The sequence below is a fragment of the Hypanus sabinus genome, chromosome X1 (assembly GCF_030144855.1).
Source record: "Hypanus sabinus isolate sHypSab1 chromosome X1, sHypSab1.hap1, whole genome shotgun sequence".
NCBI classification, from domain to species: domain Eukaryota; kingdom Metazoa; phylum Chordata; class Chondrichthyes; order Myliobatiformes; family Dasyatidae; genus Hypanus; species Hypanus sabinus.
Genome location: NC_082738.1, coordinates 40480340 through 40492344, shown reverse-complemented (window position 1 = coordinate 40492344; position 12005 = coordinate 40480340). Strand labels below are relative to the sequence as shown.

The window sequence follows — 12005 nt, the reverse complement described above, 5'->3', positions numbered from 1 at the left end:
GGTAATTCCCCATTTGTTTCGATCCAAACTGCAGAAGATCCCTGAGTGCATCAATAAGACTTTCTCATTTGCAAAGCCAAGAATGAAATGGTTGAGAAACAAACTACTGTATTCCATAGCATTTCTTTTCCAAATAAAAGCTGGAAAAATCACTAATGTAAATCAAAAATGATATGGTGAGTAGTGAATAGTCACTACAAGATCAGACTAATGCCACAGCAGTGAGCTGTCAACCATCTGAGAAATGTTTAAGTCGGCCTCACTAACAATGAGTTTGCAGCGTTGTAAAGATGATAATTTTGCATTTGCACTAATTTAACTCATGTGACAACCTGTAAAAAGTATAATTTTCTTTAGGTACCATTATTGAACGGAAGTCTTAATAACTCCAGCTGATATTCACCATTAAGCTGCCTTAAATAATGCTATTGTACATTATTCAACCATGCAAACTAATATTCCCCTCCTTGCATAATGAGATGATATAGCAAATCAAAAGGAAGTCTTTAAGTACTTTAATGGCACAATAGAAAATCTCCTCTACAAACATTCAAAAAAAAAATCCAAAGTTCAATTGAAGTAGAGTTACTGGAACACGAGCAACTCTGCAACACACACGAAACGCTGGAGGAAGACAGAAGGTCAGCAGCGTCTATGGAAAAGAATAGAGAGCTGACATTTCAGGCTGAGTCACTTCTTCACCCCGAGTCCTGACCAAGGGTCTCAGCCCTAACCATCAACTCTTCATTCCTTTCCACAGATGCTGCCTGACCTGCTGAGTCCCTCCATCATTTTGAGTGTGTGGCTCTGGATTTCCAGCATCTGCAGAATCTCTTGTGATTCTGAGTTCCTCTGCACTGTTTGATCCCAGATACAATATGTGGGTAAGTACAATAAGTAATCTTGCTTTAACTTATATATAGTAAATATTTGCATATAAAAACCTGTGGGGTGCCACAGGGCTCGGTATTGGGACCACAGCTGTTTACGATTTATGTCAACAATTTAGATGAAGGCATTGAGAATAACATCAGCAAATTTGGGTGGCAGTGTGACATGTGATGAGGATGTTAGGAGAATTCAGGGTGACTTGGATAGGCTGGGTGAGTGGGCAGATACTTGGCAGATGATGTTTAATGTGCATAAACGTGAGGTTATCCACTTTGGGAGTAAGAACAGGAAGGCAGATTATTATCTGAATGCTGTAGAGTTAGGTAAGGGAGAAATACAAAGAGATCTAGGAGTCCTTGTTCATCAGTCACTGAAGGTGAATGAGCAAGTGCAGCAGGCAGTGAAGAAGGCTTATAGAATGTTGGCCTTTATTACAAAGGGAATTGAGTACAAGAGCAAGGAAATCCTCTTGCATTTGTACAGGACCCTGGTGAGACCACACCTGGAGTATTGTGTACAGTTTAGGTCTCCAGGGTTAAGGAAGGACATCCTGGCTGTAGAGGAAGTGCAGCGTAGATTCACGAGGTTAATTCCTGGGATGTCTGGACTGTCTTACGCAGAGAGGTTAGAGAGACTGGGCTTGTACACGCTGGAATTAAGGAGATTGAGAGGGGATCTGATTGAAACATATAAGATTATTAAGGGATTGGACAAGATAGAGGCAGGAAATATGTTCCAGATGCTGGGAGAGTCCAGTACCAGAGGGCATGGTTTGAGAATAAGGGGTAGGTCATTTAGGACAGAGTTAAGGAAAAACTTCTTCTCCCAGAGAGTTGTGGGGGTCTGGAATGCACTGCCTCGGAAGGTAGTGGAGGCCAATTCTCTGGATGTTTTCAAGAAGGAGCTCGATAGGTATCTTATGGATAGGGGAATCAAGGGATATGGGGACAAGGCAGGAACTGGGTATTGATAGTAGATGATCACCCATGATCTCAAAATGGCAGTGCAGGCTCGAAGGGCCGAATGGTCTGCATCTGCACCTATTGCCTATTGTCTAAAACATGTTATTACTTCTGAATAGCTTAAAAATTATACTGATGTTAAAGATTTGCAAAGAACAGTACCTATAATGTGAATATACTATAGTAAATGTACTTCAAATACCGCTCTGCCCCAAAGAATGGAAACTAGAGGTTTTCTACAGCACATCGATAATTACTGGAGAAACTTCTCTATGTGCCGTTTGAACCCTGTAATGGAATCTACCTATACACTGTATACACTGGATACAGTGAACTTTAGAAAGGGCGCAGAGGAGGTTTACCAGGATGCTGCCTGGATTAGAGAGCATACCTTATGAGGATAGGTTAAGCAAGCCAAAGCTTTTCTCTTTGGAATGACGGAGAATGAGAGGTGACTTGATAGAGATGTACAAGATGATAAGAGGCATTGAGTGGGTAGCCGGAGACTTTTTCCTAGCGTGGAGATGGCTGATATGAGGGGACATAATTTTAAGGTGACTGGAGGAAAGTTTAGGGAGGATGTCAGAGGCAAACTGTTTTTTTAACACAGAGAGCTCTGGGTGCATGAAACACCCTGCCAGGGTGGTGGGAGAGGCAGATTCATTAGAGACATTTAAGAAACTCTTAGATAGGCACATGGATGATAAAAAATGGAGGGAAGGGTTAGATTGATCTTAGAGTAGGGTAAAGGGCCAGCACAACATCATGGACCAAAGGGTCTGTACTGTGCTGTAATGTTCTATGTTCCAATAAAACTCCTAAGATTTAGAAATGTTAAATTGTAATTAGTTTTGTCAATGCTTTTTTAAAAAAAATATTTGTTGTGTCTTATTATTTTGCACAGTCATTGGGCAATTATATGAAATAACTGCTTTATTTCGACATGTGCAACAGGGGCTACAATCTTGTCTTCATGCCTCAGCATCATCCCACCTTGTGTAATTGGACTGTGCAGTCAATCACAGCCTTTGAAAATAGAATGGATACTCACGTGCCAGTATCATATTATTACATCCCTTTCATCTCTTGCTGCTAGGTATATTTTGTGAGAGCTATTTTGGATTCCTACAGCCACATAAAGAGCTATTGTCAACGCCCACAAAGCAGAAGTAGAAATGATCACAATCAGTGTCATTCTTCAAGGCTACAGCTGTCAGAATTGCAATGAGAGCAACCACAAGTGGCTCTGATATGGTACTTTAAGTTATTCCTAAAGAAATAGACTTGGTGATCATCCTGAAAACTTTGATTCAACTCATGACCTTCTTTTCCCAAGTTTCCTTTCTTTCCTTGAAGTGTCCTCAGATCCTATATGCTTTTTAGCTGAAAGTATGATTATTGCTGTCACAGCTCCTTCACTGCAGAGATTGTTTGATTTGTGACTGCCATGCACTGAGACTAGAATATGCTATGCCATGGAGTGGTAGGCTACAGGTTTAGAACATTGAACAGTTCAGCACAGTACAAGCCCTTTGACCCATGATGTTGTGCCCACTATTTGACCTACTCTAAGATCAATCTAACCTTCCCTCCTTCCAATTTTTTCCATCTTTGTGCCTATTTAAGTCTCTTAAATGTTCCTGATGTATCTGCCTCTACCAACACTGGCAGTGCTTTCCACGCTACTTAAAAAACTACCTCTGGCATTACCCTTACTGTTTCTCAAAACACCTTATATTTATGTCCCCTCACTTCATAAAACATAGAAAGGATAAAACAATTTATCACATGGCGCTTGTTGGACTCTGATTAGATCAAAGGAATTGTCTTTACTGACTTTACAGGAACTATGGAAAACCATGACAGGAAGATGGTACATGATGTATCAAAGCCATTGTAAATTTTAATAATCCCAACTGTGGCTCAAGGGTGTCAATAGTGTTATCACATCCTGAATTGTACTAATTCCACTAAAAAGATAATATATGGACTGCCCTACACTGTAACCACACTCATCTCCTATAGATCAAATGTTACTTGACGATATACCAAGGCTGGTTAAATCACTTCATTTTCCTTTGATGAGAGAACCCTGGGTGGGTGAGCAGAAATATAATTTAATTGTATAGAGTGCCTCAGATAACCACAGCCCCACAAATCATTTGCAGTACGTCATCAAAAAATCAATGTCACAAAAATTGACCTCAAGGACAAATCTTGGCATAATCCTAATTCTCTGGTAGCAAGAAGCATTTGACTACTGCTGTTCTAAAACCAATACCCTTAGTTTCAGCTTAATTTCCCCCTGGGTATTCTATGTTCCAATATTTTATTTAGTTCAAACCAAATGGAAATACATTATTGGAAGAGACACTTTGACTAGATAGACTGATGATGAGATTACACGGTTCGCAAACTGCTTGATAACACAGAAAGTCCTTGAACTATATAGTAGTCTCACAGTATGAAAAAATGTATACATAAAATGAAATGTAGAACTAGAAAAAATATGCACCAGTACAGTTGATAAACAAACTCTTGATGTCAATCTCTTACATTGAAATATGTTAAACAGAACACTTAAAAAAATACACATACTTAGTTACATAATTTTGGAGCATACATTTCCAAAAGCAGCAGAGTTCTGCATTGACAGCAATTACCGTTAAGCATATTTTCCATACATAGTGCCAAGTTAACCTAGCTGAAATAGTAACAAAATTGACTTTGTTTAATCTTTTGATAGCAGTTTAGTCATCATAGCTGACTGTTGCAAATTGAAGGATTTTGAACTCCATTTCTCTATTGAAATATTAATTATTCTCAATGAAACAGAGATGGAAAACAAACAGAAAAATGTTACCTGCATTGTTACCAACCCATCTGCTGTGCAATCTTAAAGACAGTTGCGCGTTTGGGGTAACATATTTGCATTTAAACACTCAAAAAGTTCTGGATAAGTTAGCAAGTTAATTATGACAAGCCTCCTCCAGTTCTCATGAAACAACAATTTTCACTCAATTACAGCAGAGATGATTGAAGGAGGAATGTTTCTTCCCTTTCACAGCACCGAACCAAGGCCAGTTACAGCATCCTAAATTTTCAGTAAAGATTACAACCGAGAAATACAAGCTTTCACTTCAAACTTTTCCAAAGAGCACCGAGTCTTAATGGTCCTCTCTACGTAAATCACTATGTAATGTTTTGTGGATTTAATAGACAGTTGAGTTTTTAAAAAAAAAGATCAGGAGAAAGTTGACAGCGCTCCTTTGCTGTCTGAACCTCTATACATGGCATAATGTAAACTTTAGGAACAGAACCTCAGCTCTCTTTTGTGCGTGTTAAGCAACCTTTTTATCAAAATTAGCCAATTTTGCCACAGGTCATCCATCTGTAATTTTGGTTCTGTTGTCCCTTGCCATCACAGGGAAACATGATTAACATTCCCTATTGCTCCACATTTTACATTTGTTTGAACATGTTTTCTTTCTCACATCTTTTAAATTTCTTTGTTCATGTTAGTTGTCTCATTAATCTACCTACCAGATTACTTTATTAACTTCTTATTCCCACAACAACCCTGAGGTCATTCTAACAGAGATACTCCTTTTGTCTTATCCATCTGTGACCATTCTACTTCTTTCTGCCACTTAAAACCAATTTGCATTTTGTCTTTCCCAGTTAGGCTTAAAACATTAATTGTTTCTCTTTCCACAGATGCTGCCTGATCTACTAAGCTTTTGCAACATTTTCTGTTTTTAATACCAGACTTCCAACATGCACAGTGATTTAAAAAAAATCAGTTAATAACTGACTGGAGTCAAGTCTGGGCTGCAAAAGCCGGAATACTACACCATTTGGGAAGAGTGTCTAGGATTTCACGTTTTAAAGCCTTAAGCAATAACCAACTGGGGTTGATCAAGATAATAGGCTGAAAAGACAGCTAACAGTTGACATTGCTTATCGCAACTAATCTTTTCTATCTACTTGAGTTTCTGTAGAAACTCACAGAAAATGGACCAGACTTGCAAACTTCACTGGACACTGCTGTGATTATTAATTCAATAATCAGAGAAAGTAGTAACTGATGCCTTGGACGGAGCTATAATCGACTGTGCTATTAAAGCTTGGAGAGAAAATTACATCACAAATATCAACAGTTAAAAGACCAGATTCTAAAGAAAAAACAGTTGGCAATTCAACTTTGGGGCTCTATGAATTATCTACTGACTTAAGATTGATGTGCACAATTTCTGAGAAATCACAGTTATGACTTGCATAAAGGCAGACACTAACATTTTTATTTATTGAGATACAGCACAGAGTAGGCCCTTCAAGCTGTGCCGCTCAGCAATCCGCTATTTAACCCTACACTAATCATGGGATAATTTACAATTACCAATTAACCTACCAACCAGTATACATTTGGAATGTGGGAGGAAACAAAGCACCTAGAGAAAACCCATGAGGTCACAGGGAGAAAGTACAAACTTTCCCAAGCTGAAATGGGAATTGAACCCAGGTTGCTGGTACTGCAAAGTGACATGCTAACCACAATGCTACCATGTTTATAATCTTTAAACATGTTATGCTAAACATAATTTAAAGTTATTATACCCAATCTCCCTGTAGAGGGACTTGTTGCAAAATTAATTACCTTTAGGTTGCACTCCTGTAATCTGCCAAGGCCTCTTCAACAGCATCTCCCATCTAGTGACCTCAACCACCTAGAATGACAAGGGTATCAGGTGCCTGGAAATACTTTAACTCCAAGCTGCCTTTCATCAACACACTATGCTAATTTGGATATATAGTCCAAACACAAGAAAATCTGCAGATGCTAGAAATCCACACAGTTGATGTTTTGGGCTGAGACCCCTCAAGCAGTCCTAATGAAGGGTCTCAGCCCGAAATGTTGACTGTTTTCCCTTTTCTATAGATGCTGCCTGGCCTGCTAAGTTCCTCCAGCATTTTGAATATATAGTGGTTTTGTTTAATCATTAAGTCACTGTAACCCTCAGATGTGCTACTACCTTCACCAGAAGGAGTGGAAAAATTCAACTAGGCAAATCATCACCACCACCTTCTCAAGGATGTCAGATTGGCCATAAAATATTGCCTTGCCAGCAAAAGCCCATGCCTCATGACTGAATTTGTAAAACAAAATTGAGCGGAAAGAAATCTGGCTTCGTTGCAGTGTACTTCAAAATCTGCCATTCTGTCAACACTACTCCATCACGTTTCAAATGAAAGGAATTTCCAGAGAACGCCAAGAGGAATATTCTCTAGCATGAACCAACAGCTCTGAGAGATATGGTGATGGAGAGCATGTATTGCATACTCTGTGGTTAGAACACTGGTACGAATGATAAAGGCTATTTATCCCTTAAGACATAGTGGCAGTACTTTAACTTAGTGAAGGATTATTCTAGAGATCAGCAACGATTCAATTATTAGCCTGATTTGCTATCATTCTCACACTAAAACTCACAAACCACTATTCAATTTATTAACATTAGAAATTCAAAAGCAATGCAGATAACATAATTTGCTGAGTTGCTACAAGTCAAGCCAAAGTTTATCATATGTCTGCTTGAAAATACTCCACTATTCTGACACAAAAACTCCCTGCAAATACAAAGTCATGAAGGCAATCTGGAATTCACTGCCTGGAAAGGTGGCAGAAATGAGGCTGTAGCTTTCAAAAGAAAACTGGAAAATACTCAGAAATGGAAACATGTGTGGGAGTGGGAAGCGAGAGCTACTCACTATCCCCTTTCGAAAAGGAAACTGGCACAGGCACAACGAGATGAATAGCTTCTTTAATAAATTTCTCCACAGCATTTACATTTCCAAAATTCAGCCCCCAGAGTAGTCTAGCTATTTTACACATCTATTGTAATTCTAAACCATTTGGTCCATTAGATATGCAGCACTGGTCTCTTCATTTCCTAGATTCAAAGGGTTCTCAATACCCCAGCAAGGGAAACAGGCTCAGCATAACACATGGCAAGCAACTGCAAGATTTTGTTTTCAATCAGTCAATTGAGAACTCAATGGCAGATGTAAAATGTTCTGGGATTGAATCAAAGCCTTTATTTAACAGCAATCATGTTGCCATATAAGATAGCACCACACCATTTGTATTGTAACTTAAGGCTGCAAAGCAACATTCACACAAAAAATATTTCCAATAAGCTTTAGCAATCGTGGCCATGAATAATCCCAACAGTTCATTTCCAATCAGTCTATGGGATATTTCATAGGATACTCCATTTTAATGGATTTCAGAGTGAAAAAAGTACTGATCAAATCAGCTAAGAATGACAGTTCTCTCTCCCCAAATCAGATTTTTATCCCTCAATAATCCAATTACTGAAAACAATTCTTAAATTCTCCTGCTCTGCTGTTCCGGGGCGGTGGGGGGGGGGGGGGGATTTAAACTTTTGCCTCCAAATCAATTGTTCAGTTCTCTGGAAAACTGGTTCAGTCACTCACACAGCATGGCAACACTTAAAATTGTTCTCTCATCCAAGTTTGCCTCTTTCAAACATCTGTTGGGCCAGAAGAGTTCTGGAGGTCAAGGCCTGACGATGATGAAAGCCATCTGTGTCTGCAAGAATCTGCCTGCGTCAGCCTGCCCACATGAGTCTACCTGACGGACAACATTAGCCTGTCTGTCTGAGATGTACTGTCTGTGGCAGTCAGTGCCCGTCTGTCTGTGTGCCTGTGGCAGTCAGTGCCCGTCTGTCTGTGTGCCTGTGGCAGTCAGTGCCCGTCTGTCTGTGTGCCTGTGGCAGTCAGTGCCCGTCTGTCTGTGTGTCTGTGGCAGTCAGTGCCCGTCTGTCTGTGTGCCTGTGGCAGTCAGTGCCCGTCTGTCTGTGTGTCTGTGGCAGTCAGTGCCCGTCTGTCTGTGTGTCTGTGGCAGTCAGTGCCCGTCTGTCTGTGTGCCTGTGGCAGTCAGTGCCCGTCTGTCTGTGTGTCTGTGGCAATCAGTGCCCGTCTGTCTGTGTGCCTGTGGCAGTCAGTGCCCGTCTGTCTGTGTGCCTGTGGCAGTCAGTGCCCGTCTGTCTGTGTGCCTGTGGCAGTCAGTGCCCGTCTGTCTGTGTGTCTGTGGCAGTCAGTGCCCGTCTGTCTGTGTGCCTGTGGCAGTCAGTGCCCGTCTGTCTGTGTGTCTGTGGCAGTCAGTGCCCGTCTGTCTGTGTGCCTGTGGCAGTCAGTGCCCGTCTGTCTGTGTGTCTGTGGCAGTCAGTGCCCGTCTGTCTGTGTGCCTGTGGCAGTCAGTGCCCGTCTGTCTGTGTGCCTGTGGCAGTCAGTGCCCGTCTGTCTGTGTGTCTGTGGCAGTCAGTGCCCGTCTGTCTGTGTGCCTGTGGCAGTCAGTGCCCGTCTGTCTGTGTGTCTGTGGCAGTCAGTGCCCGTCTGTCTGTGTGCCTGTGGCAGTCAGTGCCCGTCTGTCTGCGTCAGCCTTGCTCCCCCTCCCTCCCCCCACACCCTGGCCCGTGGCTTTAACTACAACAACCTCTCTCCTGACAGCGGTAGCACCGAGCTCCTGGCCTCACTTACCTGCAAACGGGCTATTAACGTGATGACAGCGGGCGCCCAGAGGCCGGCCCTTGGCTCCTGTCAGCCCCTTCCCTCCCCCTCCCTTCAGCCTCTACTCTGCCCCACTCGCCACTTCAACCGAACCCCGCTGCGGATCGCCTCCGACTGTTCGCCGACTTTTCACTCCACCCCACCCCCATGCTCCTGACGTCACCCCTTCTCTGATGTCAGCGCGCCGTGACGCCATCTGGTTCACCCGTCAATCAGCGTACTGCGCCCCTCGGGTGAGAGAATGTCAGCTTGCACTGGGGTTTGAAAATCTTTGCGCCCTCACCTCTCATTTCTCCTTAAATCAATCTTAAACACTGGCAAGACTTAAGTAGCATATTTCACAATCTTAGAAAATCCAAAGTGTTTGCAGACGTCCAACCCTGCAAAAACTGATTTCGGGGAGGTAGCACCACCACCCCCGCCCCCCGCAACCCCCGGTCAACCTCCAAGGTGTGTGTATACAGGACATTTGATTATGATACAACACAACAATTTATTTGATCACATATTGAAACTATTTATACAAACACACACACACACACACATATATATGTTGAGTATTCCTTGTAGAGTAGCTCCTTAGCAGCTAGCCAGTTCGTTTAAACAACGTTAGCTATGCTAATGAATGAATGACACCTGTTAAACTCACCTCAACATGTCTTTTACAGTCATTTAACCCACCATGGGAAATAGAAAAATCACTGTTGTAAACAGTGCAGCCAGCAACACTGTCATTATTTTTGACCCCTATTAGGCAGGAGTACATCTCAGTGTAGTCTGGGGTGAAGTACGTTTTATATTTTCTTTTTTTGGAACACTCTGCCATGGCACGGCAGGTCTCCCCCTCTCCCTCCCCCTTCCCCCATCTCCCTCAAAAGAATCGGTTTCCGGGATATTGTATATAATATGCACGGGTCAGGGAGCTGCTATCAATATGCGGGAGACTCCCAGAACTTCTGGGAGAGGTGGGATGCCTGAGTTTGCCACAAAATGTTTGAAATGTACTTACTGTTATTTTAGTAGGATTGTTGCACAGAAAGCTCTCAAAAACAGTGATGTGATCATGACCTGCTGATTTTGGTCATCAGTTCAATGCTGACCTGGAGGGCTGAGTGTGTGTGGAATTTGCAAGTTCTGTCTGTGATTGATTAGGATTTTATTGGGTGTTCTACAGGTAGTGGAGAACCAACAGGACTAAAGAGGTTGTTCCCCAATTATCTTGCATGGGCCCATTGGCTGTATTGTTATGTGCTTCCCAATGATATTAATTGAGGGATAAATATTGGATAGGACATCTAGATGAAATTCCCTGCTCTTTGAAATAATGCCATATAATTTTTTTACTGTACACCATCTAAATGTGCAGACAGCCCTTGGTTTAATATCTCATTCAACAACTATAGAAGTTCATAGCATATGGAAACAGGCCCTATGGCCCAATTTGTGAATGCCAACTGTGTTGCCCAGTGAGTTAGTTCCATCTGCCCACATTTGGCCCATAGCTCTCTAAACTTCTCCTATTTATGTACTTATTCCAGATTATAAGTACTTGCTGCTTAAGATAATCTTCCTCATGGTGTTTGAAATGCCCCTGTTGTTCATAAGTAATTTAAGTAAGTTAAATGTCCTGTTGCTACAATGTGGACTCCAGCTATTCTACATACGTGACTCTAGCTAGTAAGTCTCAGCAAACTATTGAGGATATTTTCTTCCCTTCTTTAAGCTATAATGATACACGGTAACTCACTGGGGCAGCAGTTAGTGTTGCTGCCTCAGAATCTGAGTGAACTGGGTTCAATCCTGACCTTGGATGCTGTCTGTGCAAAATCAGCATGTTCTCCCACTTACAGCACTGGCTTCCTTATACATCCCAAAGATGTGTTAGTAGGTTCATTGCCTGCTTAAATTACCCATGAGTAAAGGTTGCTGAGGGGAATTGATGGGTACATGCAAAACAGAATAAACACAGATATATAGGAAAAGGACTGATGAGATTCATGAATTGTTCAACTGAGAGCAGGCATGTGCCACAGGACCTCCTTCCTTATTGTTAGAAATATAAGATAATAAAGTAGTTTTGTAACCAGAATGTGAGTTCAAACCCCTTTGCGGCAACTGGGAAATTTAAATTCAGTTGATTAAATAAATCCAAAACAATAAGTATCAATGACCAAAAATTGCTGAAAATTTTCATAAAAATTTGCATGTTTTACAAATGCCCTTTAGGGAGGGAATCCTCCATCTTTACTCACATCAGACACAAATCAATGTGCTTGATTCTTCTTAAAAAATGTAATAAGTCAAGTAGTTTTTTAAAAAACTATGGTGTCACAACACAGAAAGAAGCATTTTAGAACAAACACGAGGAAATCTGCAGATGCTGGAAATTCAAACAACACACACAAAATGCTGGTGGAACACAGCAGGCCAGGCAGCATCTACAGGGAGAAACACTGTCGACGTTTCGGGCCGAGACCCTTCGTCAGGACTAACTGAAAGGAAAGATAGTAAGAGATTTTAAGAAGCATTTTAGGAAGGTGGGTCACCATTCCCTTTCCA

General features: G+C 41.5%; 1 protein-coding gene across 4 annotated transcripts in view; it reads right to left on the bottom strand.

The window, feature by feature from the left end:
* The window catches only part of LOC132384849 (ORM1-like protein 3), a 43706-nt gene extending 34138 nt beyond the window's left edge, over positions 1–9568 (bottom strand). For 3 of the 4 annotated variants that reach the window (XM_059956433.1, XM_059956432.1, XM_059956435.1), the window contains exons 1-2: positions 9417–9555; positions 6511–6580 (exon numbers count right to left, since the gene is read on the bottom strand). The gene's annotated coding sequence lies outside the window, so the exon portion shown is untranslated. Of the gene's footprint in view, positions 1–6510; positions 6581–9416 lie in introns of all 4 variants that reach the window. The other variant, XM_059956434.1, reaches the window with a different exon arrangement.
* Positions 9569–12005: the final 2437 nt, after the last annotated feature.